At 43.1% G+C, this 14,355-nt stretch overlaps 1 long non-coding RNA gene across 2 annotated transcripts in view; it reads left to right on the top strand.

Moving 5' to 3' along the window:
- Nucleotides 1–14,355, top strand: part of LOC114486775 (uncharacterized) — a 26,270-nt gene that overhangs the window by 6,146 nt on the left and 5,769 nt on the right. The window contains exon 1 of one of the 2 annotated variants that reach the window (XR_008618139.1): nt 5,067–5,219. The exons of the other annotated variant lie outside the window; for it this stretch is intronic. This is a non-coding gene — a long non-coding RNA (uncharacterized lncRNA). Of the gene's footprint in view, nt 1–5,066; nt 5,220–14,355 lie in introns of those variants that run through there. 2 annotated transcript variants of the gene reach the window in all.

Here is a 14,355-nt window from a genome sequence, read left to right as displayed (position 1 = left end):
CCATTTGCATGGAATATCTTTTTCCATCCCCTCACTTTCAGTCTGTATGTGTCCCTAGGTCTGAAGTGGGTCTCTTGTATACAGCATATATACAGGTCTTGTTTTTGTTTCCATTCAGCCAGTCTGTGTCTTTCGTTTGGAGCATTTAATCCATTTACATTTAAGGTAATTATTGATATGTATGTTCCTATTATCATTTACTTAATTGTTTTGTGTTTGTTATTGTAGTTCTCTTGCTTCTCTTGTGTTTCCTGCCTAGAGAAGTTCCTTTAGCATTTGTTTTAAAGCTGGTTTGGAGGTGCTGAATTCTCTTAGCTTTTGCTTGTCTGTAATAAAGCTTTTAATTTCTCTGTCAAATCTGAATGAGATCCTTGCTGGGTAGAGTAATCTTGGTTGTAGGTTTTTCCCTTTCATCACTTAAAGTATGTCCTGCCACTCCCTTCTGGCTTGCAGAGTTTCTGCTGAAAGGTCAGCTGTTAACCTTAAGGGGATTCCCTTGTATGTTATTTGTTGTTTTTCCCTTGCTGCTTTTAATATTTTTCTTTGTTTTTAATTTTTGATAGTTTGATTAATGTGTCTTGACGTGTTTCTCCTTGGATTTATCCCTGTATGGGACTCTCTGTGCTTCCTGGACTTGACTGACTGTTTCCTTACCCGTATTAGGGAAGTTTTCAACTATACTCTCTTCAAATATTTTCTCAGTCCCTTTCTTTTTCCTTTCTTCTGGGACCCCTATAATTTGAATCTTGGTGCATTTAATGTTGTCCCAAAGGTCTCTGAGACTGTCCTCAATTCTTTTCATTCTTTTTTCTTTATTCTGCTCTGCGCTAGTTATTTCCACTATTTTATCCTCCAGGTCACTTATCCATTCTCCTGCCTCAGTTATTCTGCTATTGATTCCTTCTAGAGAATTTTTAAGTTCATTTACTGTGTTGTTCATCAATGTTTGTTTGCTCTTTAGCTCTTTTGGGTCCTTGTTAAACATTTCTTTTATTTTCTCCATTCTATTTCCAGGATTTTGGGTCACCTTTACTCTCATTACTCTGAATTCTTTTTCAGGTAGACTGCCTATTACCTCTTCATTTGTTTGGTCTGGTGTTTTTACCTTGCTCCTTCATCTGCTCTGTGTTTCTCTGTTTTCTCATTTTGCTTAACTACTTTGTTTGGGGTCTCCTTTTCACTAGCTGCAGGTTTGTAGTTCCTTTTGTTTTTGGTGTCTGCCCCCAGTAGCTAGGGTTGGTTCAGTGGGTTGTGTAGGCTTCCTGTTGGAGGGGACTAGTGCCTGTGTTCTGGTGGATGAGGCTGGATCTTGTCTTTCTGGTGGGCAGGTCTGCGTCGGGTGGTGTGTTTTGGGGTGTCTGTGACCTTATTATGTTTTTAGGCAGCCTCTCTGCTAAAGGGTTGGGTTGTGTTCCTGTCTTGCTAGTTGTTTGGCATAGGGTGTCCACCACTTGTAGCCTGCTGGCTGTCGAGTGGAGCTGGGTCTTGCTGTTGAGATGGCGATCTCTGGGAGATTTTCGCCATTTGATATTACGTGGAGCAGGGAGGTCTCTGGTGGACCAATGTCCTGAACTCGGCTCTCCCACCTCAGAGGCACAGCCCTGACACCCAGCCGGAGCAGCAAGACCCTGTCATCCACATGGCTCAGAATAAAAGGGAGAAAAAAAGAAAGAAAGAAAGAAACGAAAAGTAAAATAAAGTAAAATAAGATAAAGTTATTAAAATAAAAAATAATTATTAAAAATAAAAAAAATTTGAAAAGTTATAAAAAAAAGAAAGAAAGAAAGAAGAGAGCAACCAAACTAAAAAAACAAATCCACCAATGATAACAAGTACTAAAAACTATCCTAAAAAAATATCCCCCCCAAAAAAAGAAAAACACGGACAGACAGAACCCTAGGACAAATGGTAAAAGCAAGACTATAAGGACAAAATCACACACAGAAGCATACACATACACACTCACAAAAAGAGAAATAGGAAAAAATAAAAAATCTTTGCTCCCAAAGTCCACCGCCTCAATTTGGGGTGATTCATTGTCTATTCAGGTATTCCACAGTTGCAGGGTACATGAAGTTGATTGTGGAGATTTAATCCACTGCTCCTGAGGCTGCTGGGAGAGATTTCCCTTTCTCTTCTTTGTTCACACAAATCCTGGGGTTCAACTTTGGATTTGGCCCCGCCTCTGCGTGTAGGTCAACTGAGGGCATCTGTTCTTCACTCAGGACGGGGTTAAAGGAGCAGCTGATTCGGGGGCTCTGGCTCACTCAAGCCAGGGGCAGGGAGGGGTACGGATGCGGGGCGAGCCTGCAGTGGCAGAGACCAGCGTGACATTGCACCAGCCTGAGGCACGCCGCGTGTTCTCCCGGGAAGTTGTCCCTGGATCAGGGGACCCTGGCAGTGCTGGGCTTCACAGGCTCCCGGGATGGGAGGTGTGGATAGTGACCTGTGCTTGCACACAGGCTTCTTGGTGGTGGCAGCAGCAGCCTTAGTTTTTCATGCCTGTCTCTGGGGTCCGTGCTGATAGCCGCGGCTCGCGCCCGTCTCTGGAGCTCGTTTAGGCATTGCTCTGAATCCTCTCTCCTGGCGCACCCCGGAACAATGGTCTCTTGCCTCTTAGGCAGGTCCAGACTTTCTCCCGACTCCCTCCCATCTAGCTGTGGCGCACTAACCCCCTTCATTCTGTGTTCACGCAGCCAACCCCAGTCCTCTCCCTGGGATCCGACTGAAGCCCGAGCTTCAGCTCCCAGCCCCCACCCGTCCCGGCGGGTGAGCAGACAAGCCTCCCGGGCTGGTGAGTGCTGGTTGGCACCGATCCTCTGTGGGAATCTCTCCGCTTTGCCCTCCGCACCCCTGTTACTGCGCTCTCCTCCATGGCTCTGAGCCTTCCCGCCTCTGCCACCCGCAGTCTCCGCTAGCGAAGGGGCTTCTAGTGTGTGGAAACCTTTCCTCCTTCACAGCTCCCTCCCACTGGTGCAGGTCCCGTCCCTATTCTTTTGTCTCTGATTTTTCTTTTTTCTTTTGCCCTACCAAGGTACGTGGGGAGTTTCTTGCCTTTTGGGAGGTCTGAGGTCTTCTGCCAGCGTTCAGTAGGTGTTTTTTAGGGGTTGTTCCACATGTAGATGTATTTCTGATGTATCTGTGGGGAGGAAGGTGATCTCCACATCTTACTCCTCCATCTTGAAGCTCGTCCTGCTTTTAGACTTTAAAATGTATTTATCTGTCAGTCCTGGTTCTTTTCCTTATAATACATAGATTTTTATTGTACTATGTGAATGTAATTGATATGCACTGGATTTGGTTTTAATAACATTTACTGTATCCAAGTAATGTAATTCTAAGAGATAATCATCTTGTAAAAGTATTTTCTTGGGCTTTTCTCTTTCACCATAACTGTGTATGTTTTGGTGGTCAATAAAAACTGTTATCTTGGGGGCTTCCCTGGTGGCGCAGTGGTTGAGAGTCTGCCGGCCGATGCAGGGGACACGGGTTCGTGCCCCGGTCCGGGAAGATCCCACATGCCGCGGAGAGGCTGGGCCCATGAGCCATGGCCGCTGAGCCTGCGCGTCCAGAGCCTGTGCTCCGCAACGGGAGAGACCACAACGGTGAGAGGCCCACGTACCGCAAAAAAAAAAAAAAAAAAAAAAACCAAAAAACTGTTATCTTGAAGCAGGATTTAAGTTATCATTGTCACTGGAGACTCATGCTGTTCATGATGGTACACAGCCGGGTTTTGCTTTTGAGTGACAAGACCATAATCCCATACTGAGCATTGAGCATCATGATGGCTCATGTCTTCACCCTTCCGTGTCTAAGAGCTTCTGTTTAATCCATTGAGGCTTGCAAACCTTATTTCTGAGATTCGGAGATGTTCAGCCTAGTAGAATGTGTGTTAATAACATTGGTTATGTTGACTCAACATTTATAAGATATCAAAAAAAATCCCTCCTGCAATATAGTAAAAGAAACAAAAAAGCCAAAATCAAACTTTACACACAGATTAAATGACTAGGATGAGCAGCTGTTCTTAGTTCAGTAAGTTTTCGTTACCACTGAAGTGACTCATATGAATATTCTCTGTTCTGTTAAGGTATGTAATATTTTTAATTTTTAATTTTTAATTTTTAAATTTCTGGATTAAAACATCCCAAGTCTCAAATATTCATTTGGTGATTCACAAATAGTATAATTTGCATTTTTCAAGGGACTAATTGTTGGGCATTTTTTGTCGTGTATTTGTTTTTTCCGTACTCTGATGTATTTTTTTCCCAGGAGCAAATTTGATAGTTTGGTGACTTGCATGCATTTGGCAGTAGCCTTTTTAGTTGACCTCCAAGCTTGTTTTCACTGAGGTATTAAAATATTCTGGCTTTGTCAGCTTTACTTAGGAATGATTCCTAAGCCTCGATCATGATAATAAAGGTCTTGAGGGTGTTGTTATCTAATATCCTGAATAAAAACCGCTGTATTCATCCCCAAATAGGATGCCCTGTGCTTATAGTGACCTTGATTTCCCATGCACCAGTGGGTGATGAGATAATTAGCAGAACGTACTGCCAGTTATAGAACATGGAGCACCAGTGCCATTTCTGTAAATATGGCAGGCATCTGGGCAAGAGCCTTATTTTCCGCTCAGTAAGACTGCCCTACAAAGATATGTTTGTGTCCATATAATCAGGGCCTTCTCTGCTTTTCCATCCTGTTGCACCCCTGCATCTGGCACAGTGCTGGGCTCACAGAGGAGGCTCCGTGGCCGTTTGTTGAATGAATGGCAGATAATGCTTCTTATGGGCTGATAAGGGGACTGGAAGAAAGGGCACATGCAGATTGGGGAAGTCTGATAGGATTTGGTAGGAAATTCGATGTAGAGGGACTCTTGAACCCAGTAATATGGATACTTCTCTGCTGGTTTTTGCTGCTTGGTCACTTCCGTGCTGTTGGACTCTGGGAGAAGGGATAAAGCTGGCCTGAGATCCCTCACAGAGTGGTGTGAAGATTTAATAAGATAATAAATGCCCTACACTTGGGGAGTATAAAGCACTAGATAATGTAGGTTGTCACTGGAACTAATGGTGAATAAATGCTGTTTTCAAAGTGCCGTGTTTCCTTAAAGGTACTAACTTTGACAAGTGGAGTAAGCTGTTGTATTGAAAATGGAGGTGATGATTGAACTGGAAACAATGATGTTTAGCCAAGAGAGCATTCTGTGCCATTTACAAGTAAGAGCTTTTGAAATATATTAGTGAATGCCTATTGATTTTTTTTTTTTTTCCTCTCCCATCCTCCTTTGCTCTTTGGTTTTCAGTTGTGTATTAGTGAAGGGTTGGGGGAAGTTTAAATGTGTGGATTCATTGTGGTGATTCTAGTTTTGTCGGCTTGGGCTGGCTCCTGGGAGTCAATATGTTTAAAGTTTTCCCGGTGAATCTGTTGAGCCTCCAGATTTGGGAACCCTTGATAACTAGTTAGTATCCTGTGGTTACAGTGGAAAACAGACATACAGCTGGCACCGCTTTTGGAGCTCTGTTTTGTGCAAAGTTCCTGTTAATCTTATAAAGCATGACCAGTTGATAATCTGACTCTCCAGCAAACGGTAAACACTTCTGGGCAGAAACACCCTGCTGAAAAGTTTAGCAAAATTTGGATTAACTCTTCTGGAATTTCTTATGGAGCAGAGAGGCCAGTTTAATTTCCTTCCTCCCTTCCTCCCTCCCTCCCTCCCTCTCCCCCCCTTCCCTCCCTCCCTCCTTTCCTCCCTTCCTTCCTTCCTTCCTTCCCTCCCTTCCCCCCTCCCACCTTTCCTCCCTTCCTCCCTTTCTTTTTTCCCCCTCCCTCCCCCCTTTCCTCCCTTCCTTCCTTCCTTCCTTCCCTCCCTTCCCCCCTCCCACCTTTCCTCCCTTCCTCCCTTTCTTCCTTCCCTCCCTTCCTTCCTCCCTCTCTCCCTTCCTTCCTTCCTCTCTCTCTTTTTTTTTTCCTTTCCTTTTTACTTTCTCCCTCCCCTCCCCTCCCCCCCTTCCCTTTCCTTCTCTTCCTCCATCCATCTCTAGTAAATAAAACGTTTGGATATTAAAAATTAGAATGTTTTACCAACCAAGAATCGATGCCATGCAGAAACACTAATGGTCCTGGGACAGTAGCCAGGAGCCTGATGACTGTCCTCCCAGTGTAAGTGTCTGTCTCCTCCATCAGGTTGCAGGTCAATGCCTGGGAGCTGTTCGCCCTCTTTTTAATCAAGGCTAGTATTGGTAGCTAAGCAAAGAGATGGGAAAAAAATTGACGAGCTGAGTTCGTTTTCCTGGTTTGAATTCACAGCTACATTTTGAGACATTTTCTGTGCTGAAGGTGGAGGCTGTTCCATTTCATATGTGTCTGACCTCAAGAGGGGTGTAGTCTTGAGAGGAATCTAAGTGGTAATTCCTAGCTTGTTCTGTTTTATTCTCTGCTCTGCTCTGGGAAGACTCAACAGCCTCTTTTCTGAAGGTAGGAAAACCTTCTGGCCCTCACATAGGTCCTGTTTGGATGAGTCTTGCTCCAAGTATTCTTTATTATCATGTTTAAAAATAATGCTTCCTCTTTTTTTCACAAGTATTAACATGTTCATTGTAGGACAGTTACAAGATACATATAAGAAAAAACAATATATTCATGCCCTCTTCAGGTCAGTGCTGTTTCTAGTCATTGACCCCAGAGGGAACCAGTTTTCTGACACCCATCTTTATAGATTAGTTTTGTCTCTTGTTGATCTTCACATAGAATGGAATCGTATAGTATGTATTCTGTTGTATTAGTTTTTTGTCATTGTTGTTTTTTGTTCGGCATCGTGTCTAGGAGCTTCATCTTGTGTGTATCAGCAGTTTAGTTTGTTCTTTTCCCATTGCTGTGTAGCATTCCATGGTAGGAGCATACTGCATTTGCTACAATTTATTTACTCATTGTGCTGAATTTTTACAGACTTGGAATCATACTGTACATGGTATTCTGACTTTTACAGTTTAACATTGCATTTGGGACTGTCTTTCCTTAGTGAATGTGTCATTTTAAAATGATTTTAAAAAATGGCTGGTCAGATGTATTTATTGGATAAAATTATTCTAGTGTGTTTAATTATTGGGCATTGCATTATTTGCCATTATTTGCTCTTATAGATAGTGATGTAATGAATATGTTTGTAGGCTGGTCTATGCCCTCATCTAAGATTTTTTGCTCAGAACCCATTGTTAGAGGTAGATGTTATGGGTCCAAGGGTTTGCACGTATTTGAGGCTTTTATTAGGTAATGCTAAACTGAAGTATGTATTCCTAAGCAGCTCATAAAACTCCCCAGGGACCTGGCAGTTGGCATTGTTGTATAGACTTATGTTTGAAATGGGATCGGGAAGAGCTACATAATTTGCAGGAGCCAGTGCAAAATGAATATGCAGAGTCCCTGTTAAAAAAATAGATAAGAATTTTGAAACAGTGACAGTGGAGCATTCAGCTGAGTGTGTAGCCCTTCTGATAGCTGAGCCCTGTGCCACCCCGTAGAACATACATCCTTGAAGCCAGCCTGAATGGGATACACGCGCTGGTGGGCCCGATATCCCAAGACAAGCCTCCAATTGGACCAGTTCACAAACTTGTGTATTTTGAAGCTTTGTCCACCACTTAGGATGCCAGTAAGCACATTGCCAGTAAGCAAATGTGAATAGGCATATTTCTAGGAGGCAGGATTGTGGGAAGGGACACAGGAGCTGATGTTAACTGTGTGGATTCAAAAAGTGGTCATGCCAGTTACTTTTGTGTGACCTTAGCAAATTTGCCACTCTGAACCTCCATTTTTTCATCTGTAAAATGAGGTTAATATTATCTACCTCATAAGATAGATAGTGAGAATTAACTGAAATGTGTGTATAAAAGGCTTAATACAGTGCTTCTGCATGATAGGCTATTAATAAGATAGATTGTGAGAATGAATGCTATGTTTTAAGAGACTGAGCCCCCCTGCCCTATAATGTTTACCCGCATTAGGCTGCTAGGCTCCTGAGATCCACCGTTTACTTTCTCCCTGTTCCTGCTCCTGATTAATCATTTAGGCCGCAACCCAGTGGTTCCTGGGATGGGTTAAAGGAGAGCCGCTCAGAGGGGAAGGGCTTTAAGAGTGAAGGTTATAGAGACCAGCAGGGTGTTTGGTCTCTGTGGCCGCTGTGCTGGGTGTGTGACATGTGATAGCAGGGAGGGAGGGAAGGCTGGAAAGATGGAGGGTTCTGGAGCTCCGAGGGCCGTGAATGTCAGCATGGGGAGGGCGGAACTCCTTGCCAAGTAGTTTATGGGGATTGAGTGCCATCTAGATGCCAGTGAAGTGGAAATACTTTGGAGTTTAATGGAGCTGGATTTGTACTGTGGGCATTTAACTTCCCAGACACCGTGCTCTTCTTTCTGCAAATGGGAATCATAATGATGGTAGTAGTAAATAGCATTATTACTACCAGTGTTAGTATGATTAACTGACATGTATCGAATGCTTACGCATATTACCTTGAGTGCTTCACACCTATTACCTTATTCACCTTTGGAACAAAGTTTGAGTAGGTGTGATTAACCCCATTTTACAGAGGAGACTGGGCTTCAGGAACTTGCCTACATGGGCGGGTCCCCATTCCGTGTTAGAGAGGAGATGTGAGTCCAAGCCATCTGACTCCAGGAACCATATGCCTAATCATGTCCTGTAAAGATATATATATTTAATACAGATATATAAAATATAAGAAGCACATGTATAATTATGTGTGTTCGTGTTAAGGCTAAAAAGTGCTTAGCACTGACGGAGGACCCTGTAAATTGAATTGGGTCTCTGAGGAAGCACAGTTCTGTAAGTGGGTCTGGTAAGCTGGGGGGAGGGACCGCGTGTCCTGGCGTGGTGAAGTGCACGCACGGGCAGGGCAGTCCCCGCAGCAGTGTTGGGCCCTGCCTGTCCCTTGGGCCACCGCTCTGTGTGGTTACAGGAGAATGCCAAAAACCGCCTGACTAGAACTGAGATGTCATCACAACAAGCATATCCGTGGAACCATTTTTCCTTTTGAAAGACGCTTGAATTAAACTCCCATCGTGAAAACAACTGGGCAAGATTTGCCATGCCGAACCAGTCAATAATTCAGGGACAGAAGCTCATTAAGAGCTTTTGCTTTCTGGAAACTGCCGTTCTGAGGATTCAGAGCTGGTGGCTGTGTGCTCTGGGGATTAATTCCTGATCCATATTTCCTCTGAACTTTTTTATTTCCCCAAATTCAGAAGGAAACACATTTTTAAATGACCCCAGAGTAGGAGACTGATGGTATAAGCTGTCATTCACTTTCACAAAGGTGTTCCTAGCTTTGAGCTGTGCGCTCTGTCATGATTCCATTGTGTTCTGTGTTGAATTCTGTCCTCCCATGGACAAAGCGATAGATGTGACTCAGGTATAGGCACCATGTGAGTGAGTGAGCCTCCTCTGAACACGTTTCCAGATACTGTGCTGGCTTATCTCTCAGCCAGGTGAAGGCTGCCCCCTACTGACACTAGCAAGTTACCTCCTGAGACATTTGGTTCAATTTCCCTGAGGTGTACCATAAATTTCTCTTCTTTTGCTTCTCCCCTCCCCTCCCTCCTCTCTCCACCCTTCTGCTCCTAATGCATTATTGATTTCTTACCATGTGCTAAGTCATTGCAATTGGAAATTATGCAATGAAGAAAAAAAATATAGGTACAACCATTTAGAAAAACATTTGGCATGTTTTCCCCCAGTTTCTTTCTTTTTTTTTTTTTTTTCTTGGCCACGCTGCACGGTATGCTGGATCTTAGTTCCCTGACCAGGGATCGAACCTGTGCCCCCCTGCAGTGGAAGCGCAGAGTCTTAACCACTGGACTGCCAGGGAAGTCCTGGCATTTTTTAAAAGTTGAAACTGCATGTCCTGTGACCCAGATATTTGACCACTAGACACTCTAGAGACACTTGTGCACATATGTAGCGGGATGCATTATAAATATTTACTTTACAGAACTATTAGTAACCCCAAACTGAGTCCACATTAAATGTCCATCTTCAGTAGAGTGGATAAATAATTGGAGTATTTTCAAGCAATAGAACAGTATGCAGCAATGAAAACTAACAAACAACAGCTTCATGCAACAGTACGGGTGAATCTCCGCTGAGCATGCAGGTTTAATTCCCTGTGCCTTAGTGAACAGTGACAAGATCAGGGTGTGCTTAGGAAGCTGATGGGGCAGTGTGGGTTATGAGGAGCCCACGCTGGAGGCAGGGATCCCATTGGGAGGCAGTTGTGGTGGTCCTGGAGAAAGAAAGTGCTGTGCTAAACCCAGGCAGTAGCAGCAGCAAGAGAGAGAATGACATGGACTGTTGAGGAACATTAGAAGTAAAATAAACACAATCTGGGGACTGAGTGAATGTTTGGATTGATTAGAAAAAGAACAATTTAACCTGTTGCTGAGATTTCTGATCTCACAGAGTAGGATGATGGTTGTCTCCCTCACTGAGATAGGAGCAGGACTTGGGTTTTGAGGTGGTAGATATGAATCTGCATGACATTAAGCTGTGACCTCAGGCAAGTTAGTTAACTTCTCTTTGCCACAGTTTCCTCACGTGTAAAAGAGAGAAAACATATTAAGAGTAACAACCCAGAACATAGTACAGTGGCTGATACATAATACACATTGTTACTATACAGTTTTTTGAAGAATAAGTGTGACCCTGAGTATATAACATCATAAATGGATGCAGTCATTCCTTTAGGCTTAACAGAAATAAGACAGGTGTAGGAAAACTTGAATCATCTTTGTATATTTCTTGAGTGAAACATCAAACAAAACTTGGGGACAGGAGAAAGTCTTAGGTCAAAAGGCACAAAGAAATGGAGTTACATAGTGTGAGAAAGGGAAAGCCAAGAGGTGATTTAATGAGACTTTAAATGAAGGATAAGTCTGGAGTTAACATGTCCCGGGCCTTCCCTGGTGGTGCTGTGGTTAAGAATCTGCCTGCCATTGCAGGGGACATGGGTTCAAGCCCTGGTCTGGGAAGATCCTACATACCACAGAGCAACTAAGCCCGTGCACCACAACTACTGAGCCTGTGCTCTAGAGCCCTCAAGCCACAACTACTGAGCCCATGTGCCCCAACTACTGAAGCCTGTGCGCTTAGAGGCCATGCTCCGCAACAAGAGAAGCCACCACAATGAGAAGCCCACTTGCCACAACTAGAAGAAAGCCCACATGCAACAATGAAGACCCAACGTAGCCAAAAAAAAAAAAAAAAAAAAAGTGGCAGGATATACATTTTAAAAAATGTTAGCATGTCCCTTTGCTGAAAATGGTTCTTGGTAGCACAGAGCCTTTTAAAGAATAACTTTTTATTTATATAAAAATGATCCTCAAGGATTTACTAGTGATGTTTTTTGGTGATTGCCAAGTAATACATCTTTATTACAGAAATTAGTAAAAAGAACAAAATAAATAAATAACACCTATAATTCTAATGCCCAGAGAGTCTGTTCATATTTCAGCTCTGTCCAGTTTTCTGTCTGTCCATCCGTCTATCCATCCACCTATCTTTTTCTCTTTCTTTTTCTTAAAAAAGAGCCGAGGACTTCCCTGGTGGTGCGGTGGTTGCGAATCTGCCTGCCAATGCAGGGGACACGGGTTCGAGCCCTGGTCCGGGAGGATCCCACATGCTGCAAAGCAGCTAGGCCCGTGCGCCACAGCTGCTGAGCCTGCGCTCTGGAGCCTGCGAGCCACAACTACTGAGCCCATGTGCCATGACTACTGAAGCCCACTTGCCTAGAGCCCGTGCTCCGCAGCAAGAGAGGCCACCGTAGTGAGAAGCCCACGCACTGCAATGAAGAGTAGCCCCTGCTTGCCGTAACTAGAGAAAGCCTGCACCCAGCAACGAAAAACCCAATGCAGCCAAAAAATAAACAAATTAAAAAAAAAAAAAGAGCTGAAATTAAACACGTAAATTGTGTAAGCTGCTGTGTTTTGCGTAGGAACTTAAATGGAGGCTTATCTAGCATGAGGGATTTAGGTTAGCTATGTGTATTAAGAAGAAAATGTCTGATGTGCTTTGTCAATGAGTTATTGAGAGAAAGCACAGCAGTTCCTTCTCTGGCAGTCTTAAAATATAGTAGGATAAACTCTCATCTCATTGATGGCAAGGGCATGACCCAGCTTTACTGCCCTGTTATTCTCCTATATGTGGGCCAAGCCTGAGAGTGCTTTTCTGAGCACTTGCTTCTCCCAAAAGTGGCAGAAAGAAATGTTGGTTAGAATATGATGTAAGTGAGACTTTTATTAATCCCTCACCTACGTTTTCCTTGCAGACTGAAGAGTACATTTCTCCTAAGAGTGTAAGACTGCTCACCTTTTCATTTTGAAATATTAAAATCACTGTAAATTTCTACTCTGACTAATCTGGAACAAAGACAGGAAAGATTAGTGTCACCAGGATATAGTTTTACATGAGCAAATCATTTAAAATAGGCTTAAGTCTAAGAGGTGGAAGCTGCTTTGCTTAGACTGACTAGTTGCCTAGACTATTTATGTCAGATTGGCTAGGATAACTGTGTGTGTGTGGAGGGGAGGGGAGAGGGGAGAGAGGAGAGGGTAGATAGGAGAGGGTGAGGGAGAGGGGGAGAGAGGGAGAGAGAAGTATTCTGAAGGCTTCCTTTCACTATATGCATGATCTAAATGTAGAGGCTACTGCTATTAGAGAATTAGAGAGAAGGTCTAATTAAGAGGTTATAGTAGCTATTTTTACCAAAATCACAGCTTTTTGAATTCATAGTTTTCTCAATGTATTTCTTAGTGTTAGTGAATGTGCTCATATATACATGTACAAATACACCCAAGTACACCTATGGGAGATTTGGTTCCCATTTCCTTTCCTTAGAGATATAAGAAGGGAGGGGGAAGATTTTTGTTGTTGTGGAATATTTTTGATTGTAAAGAAATTTAATATTAATTTATCCATTTAACAAATACTCATTGAACTCATTGAGTGTAGGCACTGTGTTGAAAATGGTGGATAGGAAGTCATCTAAAAGCATTAAGGAATGGCAACAAGCCATTTAGTCAATGGTGCATATGTAACTGTTCATCTGTACCTGTTACTTGGTGGCCTCAGATGCAAAGTCCTTCATGCCTTCAGGGTAAAGTCTAAACTCCTCAGTCTGGGAATACCATTTGCAATCTGGTCTCCATCTGTCCTTCCAGCCTTATCTCCTAACATCTCCCACACCCACCTTATACTCTGGTCATTTTTACGGAAAAAAATTCATCAAGCCCCTTCCCAAGTATTGGGTATTTTCAGATAACTGGCTGCTCTTCAGACATTCTCTGCTCCTTCACACCATCTTGTCTGAATCCTTGTGGTTTTCCTCTGGTGGAATGCTTTGCCTCCATTTGCTGGTGTGACACTCACCCTCTTGTCTAAGTGTCTTTCCCACTAGTCAGTTAGATCCTGGAGGACAGAAACTGTCCTTCCCTGTGGGGCTCTTGCACCCAGTAAGGTGCTTAGTAGATAGTAGCCACTCAGTCAGTGTGTATTGAACAAATGAATAAATGAGGCAAAGTCCAGTATCTTGTGGTGATGAGCTCCCTTAGCTTTTGTTTACCTGGGAAAGCCTTAATTTAACCTTCATTTTTGAAGGATAGTTTTACCAAATACAGTATTCTTTTTTTTAAAAAAATCTTTATTGGAGTATAATTGCTTTACAATGGTGTGTTAGTTTCTGCTTTACAACAAAGTAAATCCGTTATACATATACATATGTTCCCATATCTCTTCCCTCTTGTGTCTCCCTCCCTCCCGTCCTCCCTATCCCACTCCTCTAGGTAGTCACAAAGCACCTAGCTGATCTCCCTGTGCTATGCAGCTGCTTCCCACTAGCTATCCTACGTTTGGTAGTGTATATATGTCCATGCCACTCTCTCACTTTGTCACAACCTACCCTTCCCCCTCCCCACATCCTCAAGTCCATTCTCTAGTAGGTCTGTATCTCCATTCCGGTCTTACCCCTAGGTTCTTCATGACCTTTTTTTTTTTTTTTCCTTAGATTCAATATATGTGTGTTAGCATACGGTATTTGTTTTTCTCTTTCTGACTTACTTCACTGTGTATGACAGACTCGAGGTCCATCCACCTCACTACAAATAACTCAATTTTGTTTCTTTTTATGGCTGAGTAATATTCCATTATATATATGTGCCACATCTTCTTTATCCATTCATCCGATGTTGGACACTTAGGTTGCTTCCATCTCCTGGCTATTGTAAATAGAGCTGCAGTGAACATTTTGGTACATGACTCTTTTTGAATTATGGTTTTCTCAGGGTA

The sequence above is a fragment of the Physeter macrocephalus genome, chromosome 8, assembly GCF_002837175.3.
Source record: "Physeter macrocephalus isolate SW-GA chromosome 8, ASM283717v5, whole genome shotgun sequence".
NCBI lineage: Eukaryota > Metazoa > Chordata > Mammalia > Artiodactyla > Physeteridae > Physeter > Physeter macrocephalus.
This window is presented reverse-complemented; position numbering and strand designations above follow the sequence as displayed.